Source organism: Drosophila willistoni, unplaced genomic scaffold, assembly GCF_018902025.1.
Source record: "Drosophila willistoni isolate 14030-0811.24 unplaced genomic scaffold, UCI_dwil_1.1 Seg587, whole genome shotgun sequence".
Lineage (NCBI taxonomy): Eukaryota > Metazoa > Arthropoda > Insecta > Diptera > Drosophilidae > Drosophila > Drosophila willistoni.
Genome location: NW_025814505.1, coordinates 33,372 through 50,280, shown reverse-complemented (window position 1 = coordinate 50,280; position 16,909 = coordinate 33,372). Strand labels below are relative to the sequence as shown.

Here is a 16,909-nt window from a genome sequence, read left to right as displayed (position 1 = left end):
TTCCAGTTGTCGTTGGCCCGTGGTCTTGTTTTTTTTTCTCTCTTTTTTTCTTGGGGGAGCACCAGAAGAAGAACCGTTGTGTGTATGCTGCCAAAAAAAAAAAGTAGTGAAAGTTGGCTATTCAACGCATTATGCAAATTCAATCTATATATGTTCATACACATAATTATGCATGTTGATTTTTGGTTGCTTCTTTTTGAATGGAAAACAAAAGTTCAGATGAAATCTGATCTCAAACAGAACCGAAACGAACTAAACGAACGAAAAAGTTTACTAAATTTCGATATCCGGTAGATACCGGAGGCAGATAGTATCTGAGCATTTGTATCGGTATTGCAATTGACATTAGGCTCAATAAACTGTCTGACAAATGATGACATTAAAGGCGAGAAAACAAAACAAAAACTAGTTTCAGACTTGGTCAATGCGAAGTTCAAACACTCTGCCAAAAGACAATTAGAAATTGGATACATTTCGTAATGACTTTCAACAAATTAACTGCTATTTATTAAGAAATATTAAACATAAAAATACTAGTTCAATCTATTGCCTTGTGTTGTCTAGAATAGCTCATATACTTATGGACAGATAGAGAGTATATCGACTGCTGCTGTGACTATGTGTAGGTTGCTTGCTATTGCTTTTGTTGTTGATGCTGCCTGCCAGTACAATGCCAACAACTGGGCTCAAATAAACTTTCACCGATTTCAAAAACCGAAGAGCAACAGCCACCAGCAGCAGCAGCATCCCCGGCATCGCTGTGTTAGTAACAAATAAAATTATAAATATAGTAAAAGAAATAAAAACGCAAATTAGTTAAAGTACAAAACAGAAACGAAATAATAACATCTCATTCAAAAGCCCAAAAAGTAACTTGAAGTAGTAACAAAAGTTGAAACAATTTTTGTATTTCTCTAGCATAACGAATAAATTACTTAACATAAGATGTAGATTCTGAGAATGATTGTCAAACATTTTTAGTTTATGTAGGCTCGGTAGGCCAAAGGTTGTTCCTGCTGCTCGGGACCACCTGCCAGGCCGCTCGTCGTCGTCGCTTATGATGATGTCCTTCACCGGTGACATATGAAATGCTATGACTCGACTCGTTTCCATGCTGAGCAGCTGTTTTTAAGCCCAGCATTCCGGCATCATTAGAGCCACCATGGCAACGCCTAGAGCCTTCAAGGCCAAAGCTCCAATGCCACCAAGTCCCACAACTGCCATCATTTTGCCAAACATCAGTGCCATGGCCAGTAGCAGTCCCTGGCCTTTATCCTTCTTGCGTGCCTCTGGAATATAGACACACACACACACCCAAATAAACAAACAAACAAACATACATATATTACAATTTGATCGTCCAGCCAAGTGGCAAGTCTGTGTGGTGTGGGGGAGGGCTGTGCGTGCTGCAGTGCAGATTTGCTCAGTGTTTGCATTTGATAGGCACCACAAGAGGCGTCAGTTTCCTAAGAATTGGCCTACATATGTATAAATACATGTATACCCATCACCTATAAAGTGGGTTGGTTTATGTCACCATTTTATGGTGCGTCGAGTTGAAGTTTTAGCGTGTTAACAGCATTTGGTAATCAACTGACTCCAGACATCCTTAAGCCGGGTCACTAAACTGCCACACACAACACATAAATTTCAAGTTTATATGATTTAACAAGCCAAAAATAAAGTTCATAAAAGCTTTGCACTCATTTTACAGAAACGAAAACCAAAATAGAGATTCTGATGCCAGATGTAAAAGAAAGAAATTAACTAAGGATATACATATATATTTATTATTATCCTTCTAAAGACTTTAAATTTTAAATTTTAGCTTTATATCTCAATTTGTTTTTGGACTACTTATTTTAAAGGAGATTCTTGTCTTTGAAAACCCATTTTTCTAACATTATCATCGCTTAAATATTGCTTTAATGAAATCTAGAAAGATTCAATCATTTTTTTGTAGATTATAAAATCTGGATTGGCTGAAAATTAGCTGAATTGCAATCCAAAAGAGTAGTTTGATCAAATGTAATATATAATTACCCTAGTTTGAAACTTGTTTTTATAGTTTTAAAATTTTCCCTTTCATGGCTGATTTTATGAGAGAATCCATCTTATTAGAAGTGTATTAATTACAAAACATTTTTAAGCACACAATTGTTAAATTCCTAAAAAATTCTCAAAACATTTTAAACTTCTTTACGGCATTTTTTACTAACAATAAGTCTAATTTGTTAGAGTCAATTAACCTAATTCATTATCGGATCGTACCTGATGCTTGTTCCACCAGTTTTCCCTCTTCCAACAAGTCAACTAATTTGACATTGACCTCGTGCGTTCGCAAATAGTTGGCCAGACTATCAAGGAGAGTCTCTTCCGGATTTTCTTTACCGACTGCTGATTCATTGTGCATTGGTACTATCTCCATGCCAGGCATTATCACTAGCGGCTTGTCACTTTTATTCAAATTTCTTATCACATTGCGCAGAGTACGTTCTCCGCGGCAGTAGAGTGTATCATCCTGGCCACAATCGTTCGATTGGACGCAATTGCTAAGATACAGGAGACAGAAAATGAGAGCCAGTGGATTATACATTTTGCCCGAGAAACGTTTGAAGTTCAACTAAAAGCCTTGACAATTGTCTGGTCATATTTTATAGTAGTTCGTTCTCTAAAAGGGCACTTTCCCAAGGCCAAGGCACTCAGTCAAGCATCTCACAAGACTGAATTGTCACAATTGAAAATTAAGACAATGGTGCTCTGTTTTTCAAAAAAAAAAAAAAAAAGAGGTAAAAAGAAATGCTTTCTGTTTGCGTTTTTTACATTTGCTTTGCAATTTTCTTCTTCACAGGCCGTTGCAATTTTCAATTTTCAACGTCAGTTGGCCAGACAGCCGTGGGATGCGCTTGGTTGGTCTCGCTCTTTTCGCTAACTTCCCCTCCCCTCCCCACCACCATCCACCATTCCATGGCACTCGACTTGGCGGCACTCCATCGGACAGTCAACCTGGTAGCTCTTTTACCAAATTATACAAATAGAAGTATTCAAAGTGCTGCGGGTTTGTTTCTAACGCACACCCTTTAGATCACACGACCAGCTCCCGTTCCGGCCATGGCTCCCACAATTGTCTCAATGGCAGCGTCGATCTAAACAACTCTATAATACATGCAAAGTAAAGTATCTTGAAGATGGTAAACATGAAAAGCGAAAGTCCGCTTTAGATATATATATATATGTTGGTATGTACGTAGTTTGTTCAGCAGTCTAACAGTTAGTAAGTATCCAAGTCATTTAGTGGCAATTTACTTAAACTTTTTTTTTTTAGCGGACGTTGACGATACTATGCGCAGTACGTTCAAGTGGCCCCTACGACACCAGGACAAAGCCTGTTACGCGCGAGCCCAAGCAGATAACTGCCCACCTCCCACCCGACCGACCGAGGGGTGCAGCCGTATAACGCACGGCACGAATCGCGTGGACAAAATTCACAATAGAAAAGACAGACAAACACATAATACTATAGCTATCTATTAACTAAATGGGATAGGATAGATGTTTTAAGCATATTAATAGAAAACTCTGAGCCGATTACAGGGGATAGAAGATTGTAATCAGAGCAGAGGACCCTAAAAGGTTCATGCATAGCATAGTTAGAAGAACAACGACTAAGGGATAAAGGTATTAAAGGATGTCTACTCCGTCTACATGGTACCGACAGATTCACCTGAGCTAATAACTCAGGCGAGTCGATATCACCAATTAGGAGCTTGTGCATAAAAATGACACCAAGCATAATTCTACGGTTAGTTAGGGACGGAAGGTTAATCAAGAGAAGTCTACTAGAATACGAAGGCAAATTGACATTGCGATCCCAGCTTAAGCCACGAAGAGCAAATAGCAAGAACTGCTTTTAAACGGATTCTAGTCTAATCTGGTGCGACTCATATTGAGGTGACCAAATGCAAGATCCATACTCTAAAATAGGACGGACAAGCGAAGTAAAAAGAACTTTAGTTGTATAGGGGTCATCAAATTCTTTTGACCATCTTTTAATGAAACCCAGGACACTCATGGCCTTTGCGACCGTGGTGGAAATATGGGTGTTAAAATTTAACTTATGGTCCATAAGTACGCCCAAATCATTCATATTATTTAGACGTTCTTAGGGCTGTTGTTTAGAATATAAGTGACCAGTTGAGGAGAGTTACGAAAAAAAGTCATTACCTTACATTTGGTGGTGTTAAGATTTAGTAGATTAAAGTGGCACCATGATTGAAAGTTTTTAAGATCAGCTTGTAGCCGACTAAATGAATCTGTATCTTTATAAGTAAGACAAAGCTTGACATCGTCAGCATACATAAGCACACGCGAATGAACAATGACTGATGGAAGATCGTTAATAAATAGTGTGAAGAGCAGAGGGCCAAGATGACTACCTTGAGGTACACCAGAAGTCACAGAAATGGAAACGGAAAAAGAAGACTTAAAAAGTACCTTCTGTTTTCTATTTGTTAAATATTCTCGAACCCAAGAAAGGAAAAGGGGTGGAAACCCAATGTCGCTCAGCTTAGAAAGTAATAGGGTATGATTAACGGAATCAAAGGCTTTGCTGAAGTCAGTGTATATGACATCAGTTTGTTTACCATTTTTGAACCCCTTGATAATTATTGATGTAAATTCTAAAAGGTTAGTGGTTGTAGATCTACGTTTCACAAACCCATGTTGGGATGGCGAAATAATAGAGCTGCAAAAATGTTGCAATTGAGAAGTTATAATTTTCTCAAAAGCTTTCGGAATAGCGGACAATTTTGAGATACCCCTATAGTTAGAGGCTTCGGACTTTTTGTTTGCACAGAACCTGAGTATACATCCAGGAATACCGTCTGGCCCCGGAGAATAAACAGGTTTAACTAATTTAAGTTCGGTAAGAATAGAACTTTCATCAATCACTGGATTGAAAATGCAATTAGCCTTTTTTAAATGATAAGGATACGGACTTGCTCGATATTCCGTTGAGGAATAAGTTGTTTTGAAAAAACTCGCAAACATATCGGCAATTGCCTGATCAGTGCTCGCTTTTTTATTTTGAAAAGACAAAAAAGATGGGTGCACAGAGGTCTTACGTTTAGAATTAACAAAATTATAAAATTGTTTAGGGTCAGAAGAAAACTGAAGCTTACACCGCTGAAGATAATTCTTATAGCATTGTGTATTAAGCATCATGAATTTTGAACGAGCGACTGTATACAGAGCATAATCTGATGAATGACGTGTTTTTTGGAACTTCTTATAATATCGTGTCTTCACATTTTTCAAATTGGATAGCTCGCGAGAGAACCAGGGAGGTTTTTTAAGCCGCTCCAGCCTACCAAGAGGCACACAAATATCAAAGAGTGAATTCAGAGTATCATAGAAAAAACGAACAGCCGAGTTCATATCACTACAATTGTACAGATAAGACCAATCGGTAGTAGCAATGTTTTCATTAAGGCTGGCAAAGTCAGTCTTACGAAAGCACCTAGTTAGTGGTAACTCATTTGAACCAAGTAATGGTGAAAGCAAGGGCAAATCAATTTTTAAATTTAGTGTAGGATGAAATTTGTCTTCTGGAAGAACAAATGGTTCGATTCTAGAAACCTCACAATAAGAAGAATCCAATACAAAAATAAGATCTAACGATTTTCCATTAGAATTTAAGACAGGATTGACTTGGGATAAAGATAAGCCTAGAAGGCCATCAATAAAGTCATGTGACAAAGAGGGCAGCAACGTGGTAGATTCATCTGTTAGTGACCATGCTAAAGCGGGTAAATTAAAATCACCTACAACTATGAGCATGTCTTGACTCGAAACTAAAGAGGAGACAAACTGAATTGCCTCTAAATGATTTAAATATACCACCATGTCTGACAATGGTGGAATATAGGAACAAGTAATGAAAGCATTAAAAGATTTAAAATTTACTTTAACACCGACAAACTCAATCTCCTGGGTACTAGAAAATTGAATCATTTCAGATGATAAAGCAGCATCCACAGCTATCAGAACGCCACCACCTATGCGAGAAATCCGGTCACGTCTGAAAATAGAAAAGTTTGTGGAAAAAACCGATGCATCAGCAATATCCGGTTTTAGCCACGTCTCTGTGAAAGCTAGAATGTTATGCTCAAAAGAAAGACTATCTACATAGAGATTAGGAAGTTTAGATTTCAGTCCTCTAACGTTCTGGTAACCCAGGTTAAGGGACGAAGCTAGTTTTTTGACACACCAGCAGATGCTGATGTGGCAGGAATAGTATTAGTTGTTGTTGTAGGCAAGCGAATCGGTTGCCGATTTTTCTTTTTTACAGTATATTCCTTAACTATTATATGTTTAGGCCAAAAATCTTCTCGACATATATGTCGAAGATATTGGCAGAAACACTAATTTTAAAGGACGAAATGTCCCTAGAATAAGAAAATTTAAACTTCTCCACCGCAATATTCGAGACGTTAACTTTCTTCCGAATATAGGCTATTACACCATCAGATGTGACAACAGGGTCTAGCCTAGAAACAAATATATGTTTCTTTGGTGGTATGCCAACGAGAGGCCGCGGTCCCGAAGCGTCAGCCGCAGCAGTAACGTTGGACAAGTCACCCACTGCAGCATCAACTTGTTCACGGGGCCCTCGATACTTTTAGAACTATCGGCAATTTCCATTGGAATGGGTAATTGCCCAGACACATCGGACACTACAATAGGCATCGTTTTTAAGAGATCATTCCCAGGTGATACCGGTAATTCATTTCTAATAGCATTCACAACCGGGCTCTTAAACGATATCAATTGCTGTACATTAGGAGTGGACGGTGCATGAGACCGGTCGGGGACGACCGTATACTATGGTCGTAAAAAATGGTCGCTCGTGCGTGGAAAAAGGGTGCTCGGTTGTCGAGACATAAAGCAAGTGTCTAAAACTTGTAATTTAATTAGAGAGATGGGAGGAGACAGATAGACACACACATTTTACTTTTATTGCCTCTTTCATAAGAAATTTAACTTTATCCGCACATTTTCAGGTATTTTGTAATACAACAAAATATTATTAATCAACTTAACGTGACTTAAGTCCATAAGCCATCAAAAGAAATCATCAATATGATGAAAAAAAATTAAAGAAAAATACCCCGAAAGACCATAATAACACAACAAGTCAGCCAAAACGTTATTGAACTGAACTCACATCAAGTCAACAAAAACTTACGTTACGTTGTGCTTTTTTGACGGTGACGGCAATAAAAAATAAGTATCTCTCTTTCCCCTTGACATCATCAGCAGATCATCAGCCAATGGGCTATGGAATTGGAAGTCAAAGAAATGGAAATGGAAATGAAGATGGAGATGAAAATCAAAGTGGTGGTCGTTCAGAGTCATTGCAGGGCTTCGAAAGTGCTGATCAACTCAAAGTTCGATTCGTTTCAGTATGCCCATTGTTATAATGATTATGGTAGTTGGGCGTTATTGTTCCAAATATATCTATATCTGTATCGGCAACTTGTTTTCATTGATTATTGTGCATCATCATCTTCATCATCGACATTATTGACGTGCAATGAATGAATGCATTGTTGCATTGAATATAATTGATTGCGTGGGACTGGCATGTGTGAGGGTGGAAAACTGAAATCAATCTGACTTTTCAATTCTATAAATGAAATACCATAAATTGGACTCGCATGAGTCGAAAGGAGTAGCTTGTGTGGGATGATATGAAATAGATTCAACTTGTATATATTCATAATTTTCAAAGCACATTTTGCAAAACTTTGCAAGATATACAAAATTAAAGCCCTGATACCGTTTTAAACTTACAACTTAATTAGTTTAAATAGTGTTTAGCTAATAACTAAAACTCTGGTCTTTCTTAAAAAATAAATGATTATAGAAAGATTACAATACAGAGGCCACCTAATTGTACATAAATCGTTATTTTTATTTTGCATCATACATAAATTTCATCCAAATTATTTAATAACAAAAACAAGATGAAAAACAAAAATATTCGTCTCAAAAATATTTGTAGGACGTTTTTAGTGAACACTATCGAGGGATTACTGTTTGGCACAAACAAGACATGCCACAAAGTGTAAATTAACATCAGCCAAAAAGTATGCAACTGACATATTAGCTTCTCTATTTACCTTACGTCTTAACCACAATTAATTGCATACAGTCTGAGGAAACAAGTTTACGCTAATGCCGCCTAAACACTCAATACTTTATTTGTTTGTGCACACACACATTCACACACCACACATCTGCGAAAGCACATCCTGTGACTTTACTGTAACTGACAACTCGAAACTAATTAACAACAATATAAATAAATCAAAATCAAAAGGAATAACCTCAACAACCGCAATGCTCACACAAAAGTCGATACCGTGTGTCTTTGCCTAACTCGAAGGTGAAATCTAGGAAAATATGTTTAAATTAGAAAACAATTAGATTAAAATAAATTAAAGTATCGTTGGGCTCAGGCAATCGATTAACCAAGTGAAAAAAACGCAAACAATAAAAGAAAATAAATAAGAGTACAAAAAGGAAAAAAAACCAAAGCGAAATTCGTGCCGGTGAAAATAAAGCAACAACGACAACCAGCTCAACTAACACAAACAATTCAAATGGCTCAAACAAGCGGGCACTCAACCTCAACCACATATCGACTTCTGTCTATGTATATATGTATATACACGCAATTAGTGAAAACAAACAAAACAAATAATAATAATGCAATATTATAATAAGAAACACTTTGAATTGCCATAATTGCCATTCATTTTGCCCGGCGACTTACATTTTTTGCATGACTTTTGAACAGTTTTCTTTTGACGGGTATCCAAAGAGTCAATTTGCATGCCACCCAACTGGAGCAGATGCTGTCGATGTTGCGATAAGGAATTCCAAGAGACAAGAGACAATGAAACGTCGTCGACAACGACAACGACAATGACAATGACAGGCGAATGAGCATGTCTGACAGCTAATACTTATGAAGAATGAAGTGTTGCATTTATCACATATTTAGCTGTCAAAATGTTTTTATTTGTCTTTGCCATGATACTAGTCTAAGATAGATGCGGTCCAAAGACATTACCAATCTCGATATCAAAGTCATTACGTCTTCATAGTAAACATCAAATGCTTCACCATTCCTTTGTTTTCGGTTACGTATTTCTTCAAGAATCAAATCATCATCCTTAAAATCGTCGTATTCTTGTTTTAAATCCATACAAAATTCTTCCCAAATAACTTCGTCATGTTCTTTTCGATAGCGCCAATACCATTCCTTGGCTCTTCCGGTTAACAGTAGGTGCAAAGTCTGAAAGTTGTCTACAGTTAATGCTTTTATTCTGTATAGAAACTCGGATACTGTAGGACCTTTAGGAGACGCATCAAATTTAATACCCCAACTTTGTACTAATTGGGCGGCTTTTCCAGGATTAATATAATGGTGTTATATTGAATCTGATCTTGGGGTTGGAACGCGATCATCGTGGTTGTTAGATCGTCCAACTGAATTATTTAAATTCAAATTTCCCAATCTCTGATCAATTAAATATTCCATTCTCTCATAAATTGAATTAACATTTATCTCAGCTGCTCGATTTGAAATTGATTGTTGCTATGACCGAGCTGAACGCTGTTGATTCGAGTTCTCCGGTTTACGTGCCGTTGAAGATTTAGGTTTTCTATCTCTACCTCCTGATTTTAACTGACTAGCCGGGGACGCTACATTACTTGATTGTGATTGAGCTTGTATGGTTTTTGTTTTATTACTTATGGGACCCTCGGCTTGATCTGACATTATAAATTGGACTAAATCTTTCTAGTGGCATAACTTCCTACAAAAATTACATTCCTGTTGTTCTTGTATATAATTTTCTATACATTCCTGATGAAAAACATGATTGCATTTAGTAATCCTAAGCTCTTCTGTTTCTAATAATGCTTTCAAGCAAATTGTACATTCTGCTTCTGGTAGCACACTCAATTCTTCATTACTCCGAATTACTGGCATTTTGATTATTTTTCCACAAAAATTACTTTAGATACTTTATTTAATTTGTTTTAATATATTATTTCATATAACGATTATCTTCCTTGTTTTGAAAGTGAGGGTGACCAAAATTATAGGTGCTGTACTAATATAGAGGGAGAATTGAAGTAATCGATAGTTCAATCTCAGAAATTTATATGTGAAGGGATAGAGAAATCTTGTCGTCCTAGACCTAATCATCTATATCAAATCCAAAACGAAAAGACTAATTTCAACCAACATCATAAACTGAACTCACTTTGTATCATCGGTCAGAATTCGGGCCTAGCCAAATCTCTGCAGTTCCAGATGAACAAGCAGTCAATACATTGATATCCGCTGAAGCATTTGTTCTATTGTAATTACAAGAAATGAATAGAATCAATAAACTACAATGCTAACGCCGACATCACAAGCCTATTGTGCTTTCTGGTCGTAAAATCGAAACATTCAAAATTGACGAATTCCAAGAAAAACACAGCCTATAATATACGTCTGTTACTATTTTGTAGAGTTTGTATATGTTTCTAAGTATATTCACCGATTAATGCTCAAGCGCCTTATCACTGGTCAGAACTCGGATTCTCCAAATATCTGCATTCCTAAGAATAGTCACTCAACCAACTATCCGTGAATACAAAAAGAAAGCGAAATGAAAGGAAAATAAAAATTTTTGATAGCAAAGGATAGATAAAAAGGCTGGGGATTTTATTAAGAGATAGAATAAGAAGTAGGAGAAGGAAAAAGGAACCTGAAATTCTTGAACCCTTCAGTTCAGCCTGAATCCTATAAAGAAACACGGTTGAACCGAGAAACTGTATACAAGTCTAACAAGCCTCCTAGTTGGGCGCCAAATTTATGTAATGTACACAACCCGGAATGAATCCAGATCATATACATCCCCTCTTAGTCAAAGAATCTTTTTTGATCCAAGAAGAGGTCAGGTTCAGCCTATATTGGTAGTCTCTCTCGCTGTCAGATGTTATCAGATGTTATGATGGGCAAGAGTACCACAAATTAGGCCAAAGCCAACTCATCTACGGGCTTAATGTATCGAGAAGTTTGGTCCGGGTGGGACTTCTGGCTGTCGGCTAGCAAACAGTCTTTGGGGGGGTTCTTTGGACCAGCATTACTCAATACACCCGTAGTACATAAAATAAAACAAAGTCCCTAGAGCACGAATATTACACAATTATTTAACCAAAAGAGATGAACTAGAAGGATAGAGAAAAAGAGTATATTAGTATCGCACGAATAGGGAAGCTATGAGGATGTTATTATAGCTTCGCGTCTAAACCCTCCCAACCAATGATTTTCCTTTCACAAGCTTCTGGAAAATCCCAAAATAATTCAGCTCACCGCTCACATTTCGCTACAAGGAAGATCACATAACTTTTACTCAAACATTACAAAATGATATTTATTCACGAGGGTTACGGAATACCAAAATACTTCAATAAGTCGGAAACATAATCCGAGTTGACTAAACTAAAATGATGATTCTTATAATATACGGTAATCAAATTAAATAATTGGATCATTTCAGGCATCCAAAAGCCAAATTAGGGATAATATGTTTTGTTTTGTGAATCTTAATTGTAAGGTGGATATATATAAGCTTATAGATATTCAAAATGAAAATGTCAATTGGAATTTGGAAGTCTCCACTTAAATTACGAGATTAATTATAAATAACTGTAGGCTCGCTCACACAGTCAAAGGCGATTCTTAATATCGATTTAATTTCTCAACACTGATTGGCAATTTTCTTTTTCTTTGATCTTTTCTTCTTAGCTTTACTGTACTTGAGAGAGTTTTTTCTTATTTGCAGAGTATTCGCCACTGAACTCGCTTTCTTTATGCATACAAACAGGGAAGTACCAGATCGAACATGATTTATGTCAAGAACTTAGGACTTACCCATCCGTCCGGTCCGTCGAAGGCCTTCGTCGTCCGCTGGATGATGCTTAGGAATAAAATATTAGGTTAAATCAAGCGTCTGGCATTCCTATGGTACAAATTCGGTCTAAGGGACTCTCAATCCGCAACGCAGAAACTTTCTCTGCCCGTATCCGATTCGGGCGGCTATTCCAAGCTGGTCGTGTTTGTCGAAATGTCTCTGTGCCCTTCACGGTGTGAAGCTTTTGAGCCCACGGTGTCTCAAAAATTATCCCTGGCAAATTCTCGGAATTCAAATATAAAATTCCTTGCTTAGGCTTTCAGCATTCAATTTGATAAGGGCTAAGTTTCCAAAAGAACTTATTAGAAACTTCCAAAGATTCAAATATCCACAAAAATTTAACTTACGATAATAAGATTCACAAAACTTTATATTAATTGCTGTCCTAGATGCTCCAGATTAGTATTTAATTAATAATTTGGCTTGAGGGCGAAAATTAAAAATTAGCCAGGGCGAAAATTCGTCAGAAAAGAGTGTGACCAATGCATGTGATCGCGCACGATGCCACTTCGCTAGGGTTGCACAAGTACAACTATCGAACTTCTAAGCTCAGCTGATTATTTTTATCGACACAATTACCCACCACTATCGAAATACAAACTAACGCCTTAAAATTTAAAAATAAAACTAACGGCAGAAACTGGGCACTACAAATAATGCATTTCTTTTATAGTTAAAATAGCGAGCTCACCAGTGCATAGTTCGACATAGTGTTAGGTCAGCAAAGTACGTTTTAATTGATTAACTAGGTCTTTATTGTTTACTGCTGACCATATCAGATCTACTTATGACTGATGAGCCATCGATATCTATAATCGGGTTACATACTTAATTGACATACATTTCCATTTGTTCTATATTATAATTGTCTTAATGTTAGCTTATTTTATATAATCAAAACACCAAAATACTCCCGGCCGTTGAACACCTGTTCAACGTTATCCAACGTTGACCGCAAAATTGCTGGGGGCTGGGCTTACTGCAGCAGGAGTCGGTATGGGATTGACGATCCTCACGGTTGTCTGCTCTGGACCATTGTGTCTTGGGGGTTGTAAGCATCTTTTTATTCCATATACCATCACAAGAACCAATGGTATTGTTAGCGCTACGTAGGAGACTATAACATGGTGAGCCGGCTGGCTGGGGTCTTCTGGCAATTTCCAGTTTTGCTTAGTTTCCAGTTTTCCTTGAATGTTGCTTAGTTCGTCGTAGCTTAGCTGCATCTTTGTGAATTGTGTTGTTGTTGGCGCTACTTTTGTTGGGCCAATGCTGAAGTTGCCAAATCGGACATATGACAATTTCATTGTGTCTGTCGTTCAGCACTGCTTCAACATTGACAATGATGGTAGACAGTTGTTCGAACGTTAAGTTTGCTGTCGATACGTTTTTCAACAGTAAATGCTTAGCGGACTTTACCGCAGCTTCCCATAATCGTCCGAAATGTGGAGACCGTGGTGGTATCAACTTAAATGGCACTCCTTTTTGATTGCAAAATTCCTTGATACTACCTGCTGCCGTTTCTGAGTGTATTGTATCGGTCAGTTCCTTAAGTTGGTTGTTTGCTCCAACAAAGTTTGTTGCATTATCGCAGTATAATGTCTGGCATCTTCCTCTGCGCCCAATAAAGCGCTGAAGCGCGCCCACAAATGAGGAGGTAGACAGGTCTCCGACCAACTCCAAGTGTACTGCCTTGGTTGCAAAGCATACAAATACTGCAATGTAGGCTTTGTCGGGACGCTTTCCTCGAACCTTATGGTGGATCCAGAATGGTCCACAATAGTCTACTCCGGCATTGAGAAAGGGTCTATTCTGAGATACCCGATGCTCAGGTAAGTCGCCCATGACTTGTTTAAAGAACTGAGGCCGGTACTTGGTGCATACTACGTAGCCCTGGATCACATTCCGGACCATCGTTGCCACCGTGCTTTTGCGATCTAGCGGTTGATCAGGTCGTTTCTTTAAGTGCCGTAATTCATATGCAAATCCTGTTTCTTGAATTTGCTTAATGATCACTCTCCGTGCTTGGTCCAACTCTTCCAACTCTAACTGAGCCGTTGGTTTCCTGTTCTGCTTGTGACAAAACCGTAGCACATACGCCACTATTCGCTGTAGCCGGTAAAACGAATTTCTGTGATTTACCGTATATATCCATTCAATCTTGTTGTTTGCCGTGGCAGTCACCATGCTGAATACCTTGGTTTTCTTCATAGCGGTATCCATCGTGTGCTCTGTAGGCTTAAATGGTGCTGGCCAGCCAGGTTGTGGTCCATGCAAAAATAGTGGTCCATACAACCATAATGTGCGGTAAGGTGAACTGCTGATATGCCTCGAGACAGAACATCAGTTGCGTTGAGCGCTGATGACACATGACGCCATTGCCTTGGATGTGATACTGCGTGTATTTTTGTCAACCGATTAGCCACAAACGTGTGGAAATGTGATGCCCGTGAATTAATCCACGAGAGTACTACTGCTGAGTCTGACCAGAGGAATGATTCCACACTTTCTGATCCTGTCGAACTCTATCCGTCAGTTCAGCTCCAAGTACAGCTGCACATAGTTCCAGCCGGGGCAGTGTCTGTTTTTCCAGGGGAGCCACTCTCGACTTGGCGCACAACAATCTGACCGAAATTTGGCCATTTTTATAGGTTAATCGGACATAAACTGCCGCACCATACGCCTTTTTTGATGCATCAACAAATGTATGCAATTCCTTTGTAGTGGGGACCTTGACATCAAAAATATGCCTTGGAATTTTCATGTGGTTTAGTGCCTGTACATCCTCTCGGTAGGCTTCCCATTGCTTCTCCAAAACGGCGGTAGGTCACCATCCACCTCAATTCGTTCGGTAGCAACATGTTGAAGAAGGCCAATGCTGAAGTTGCCAAATCGGACATATGACAATTTCATTGTGTCTGTCGTAGTTATACGGTGACCTGTTATTCGTATAGCAGAACTCCTAGATGTACACGTCGGGTCTAGAGTTAACAATCCAGTCTTCTTAATAGTGACACCTTGTATATTATCGTCACAGGTCACTGCGAGTTCAATTGGCCTAGTGGTGGCAAAAATCCACTGATTTTTGTGATACATGTCGTACCACACGAATGATCTGTTTGTGTGTTGTATTTGGCAAGTTCATGATTTTGTGTTTTTGAGCTGGAACTCACAGTTGCTATTAGCCGAAAACGTCGTTTGTTTATCAAAACAAATATATTGCTCGTTGTTGAACTGATGGCATTGTTCCAAATCGGCTCTTGAGAGCCCAATGTATTGATTCTGTTCCTTGTTGACAGCAATGATGGGAATTTTAATGTTCATGATTACAATCCCATGAGTTCCAATTGCTGGAATGGGTACCAGGTTATACAGTTGCACTGCCTGCGTTGCCACTAATGGAAATGTGACCTTAAATATCACATGATTGTTTGCGATTGTGCCTTGTGCCTTCATTAAGCCATATAATTGCAAGACGTCGTTATCTGGAACTGGCAAATCCAAACCAAACGGAAGATGTCTCTTCAGTTGGTTCAGATGTTCCCGAAGCTGGCCTGGTGATAGTAGTAAAGGTGTATTTTGCTATGATGGGCATCTGTAAATACTCGGGATATTTCGGTTTGAATTCGTTGCAAATTCCCTGCAATAACTGTCATCTGAGTAGTTAGCGTGATATACCATTGCAATGCCTTTACCGCATTGTCCTGGACCTTGGTCATGTCGTTCATTTGTTGTTCCATTAGTTTCATCTGATTTTCAATTGTGGCTTCATCTCGCCTAATGATATTTATCGTTGAATCAATTACAGATGTCTGATTTTGCAGCAAGTTTAATAAGTAATCTTCATTTGATTTAACCTTTCGTATGGTGCCTGACATCTCTGTTGCATACTTTGAGTCCAGCACACCAAATAAGCCGTTCGCAATGTTCCCAATTATCTCTAAAGGCGATCGTCGTTGGCGTTCTATGTGAAGAAGATCATTTCCTGTCCGTAGCTCTGAGTTGACATGCTCGAAGTGCCTCTGCATTGCGGTGCATGCCTCTGGAACCTTCATAAACACGCATATTTCTCCAACCTTTACTACTCCGTCTGAAAATGTCTTCAGGTCGGCCCAATATGGTTCGAGATCGTAGAATGCCACAATAGTCCAGTCAGACGTTGCCATCCTTCCTGTGCCAATACTTTGGGGTTGAATCGAGTTATATTAGTTCTTTGAGCAAATGCTATAGGCAATAACAACAGCATTAGGCAGATCGTCATTGCCAACGGTGGCAGACCGATCGATAAGCGTCTTTTTGTTTTTGGTTCTGCGTTGTCCTCGATACCAGGGTCTTTTTAGGAATTCGATTCTGTGTCATCTGCCTCGATTTTACGTTTTGTCGCCGTCTCTCTAACCAATGGGCCAATTTATGGATAGCCCGCTTGTAGGTGCCTCTGGCTGTTTTAACGTCTACCACGCGGACGTATCCATCCAGGCCTGGATATAATTTAACAATTCGTCCAATTGGCCACTGCAAAATTGGCACATTATCCTCCTTTAGAATTACCATCATGCCTTCTTTGACATTGTTATATGTTTTTTTCCACTTGGATGCACCCTGCAATTCTTGTAGGTACTCTTGAGACCATTGTGTCCAGAATGTATGCTTAACCCGTTGCACTAATTCCCATTGCTCTGGAATCGATCGCTGTGTTATTGGCTCTGCATCTGGTTAGGCTACTAATGGTTCTCCGATCAATAGGTGGCCTGGGGTTAGAGCTGTTAAGTCGTTGGGATCGTCTGAGTTTGGCGTTAACGGACGAGAGTTCAGCACTGCTTCAACATTGACAATGATGGTAGACAGTTGTTCGAACGTTAAGTTTGCTGTCG

At 38.7% G+C, this 16,909-nt stretch overlaps 1 pseudogene; it reads right to left on the bottom strand.

Annotated features, from left to right (window-relative positions):
- Window positions 1-982: 982 nt before the first annotated feature.
- Window positions 983-2,596, bottom strand: LOC124461669 (annotated as a pseudogene).
- Window positions 2,597-16,909: the final 14,313 nt, after the last annotated feature.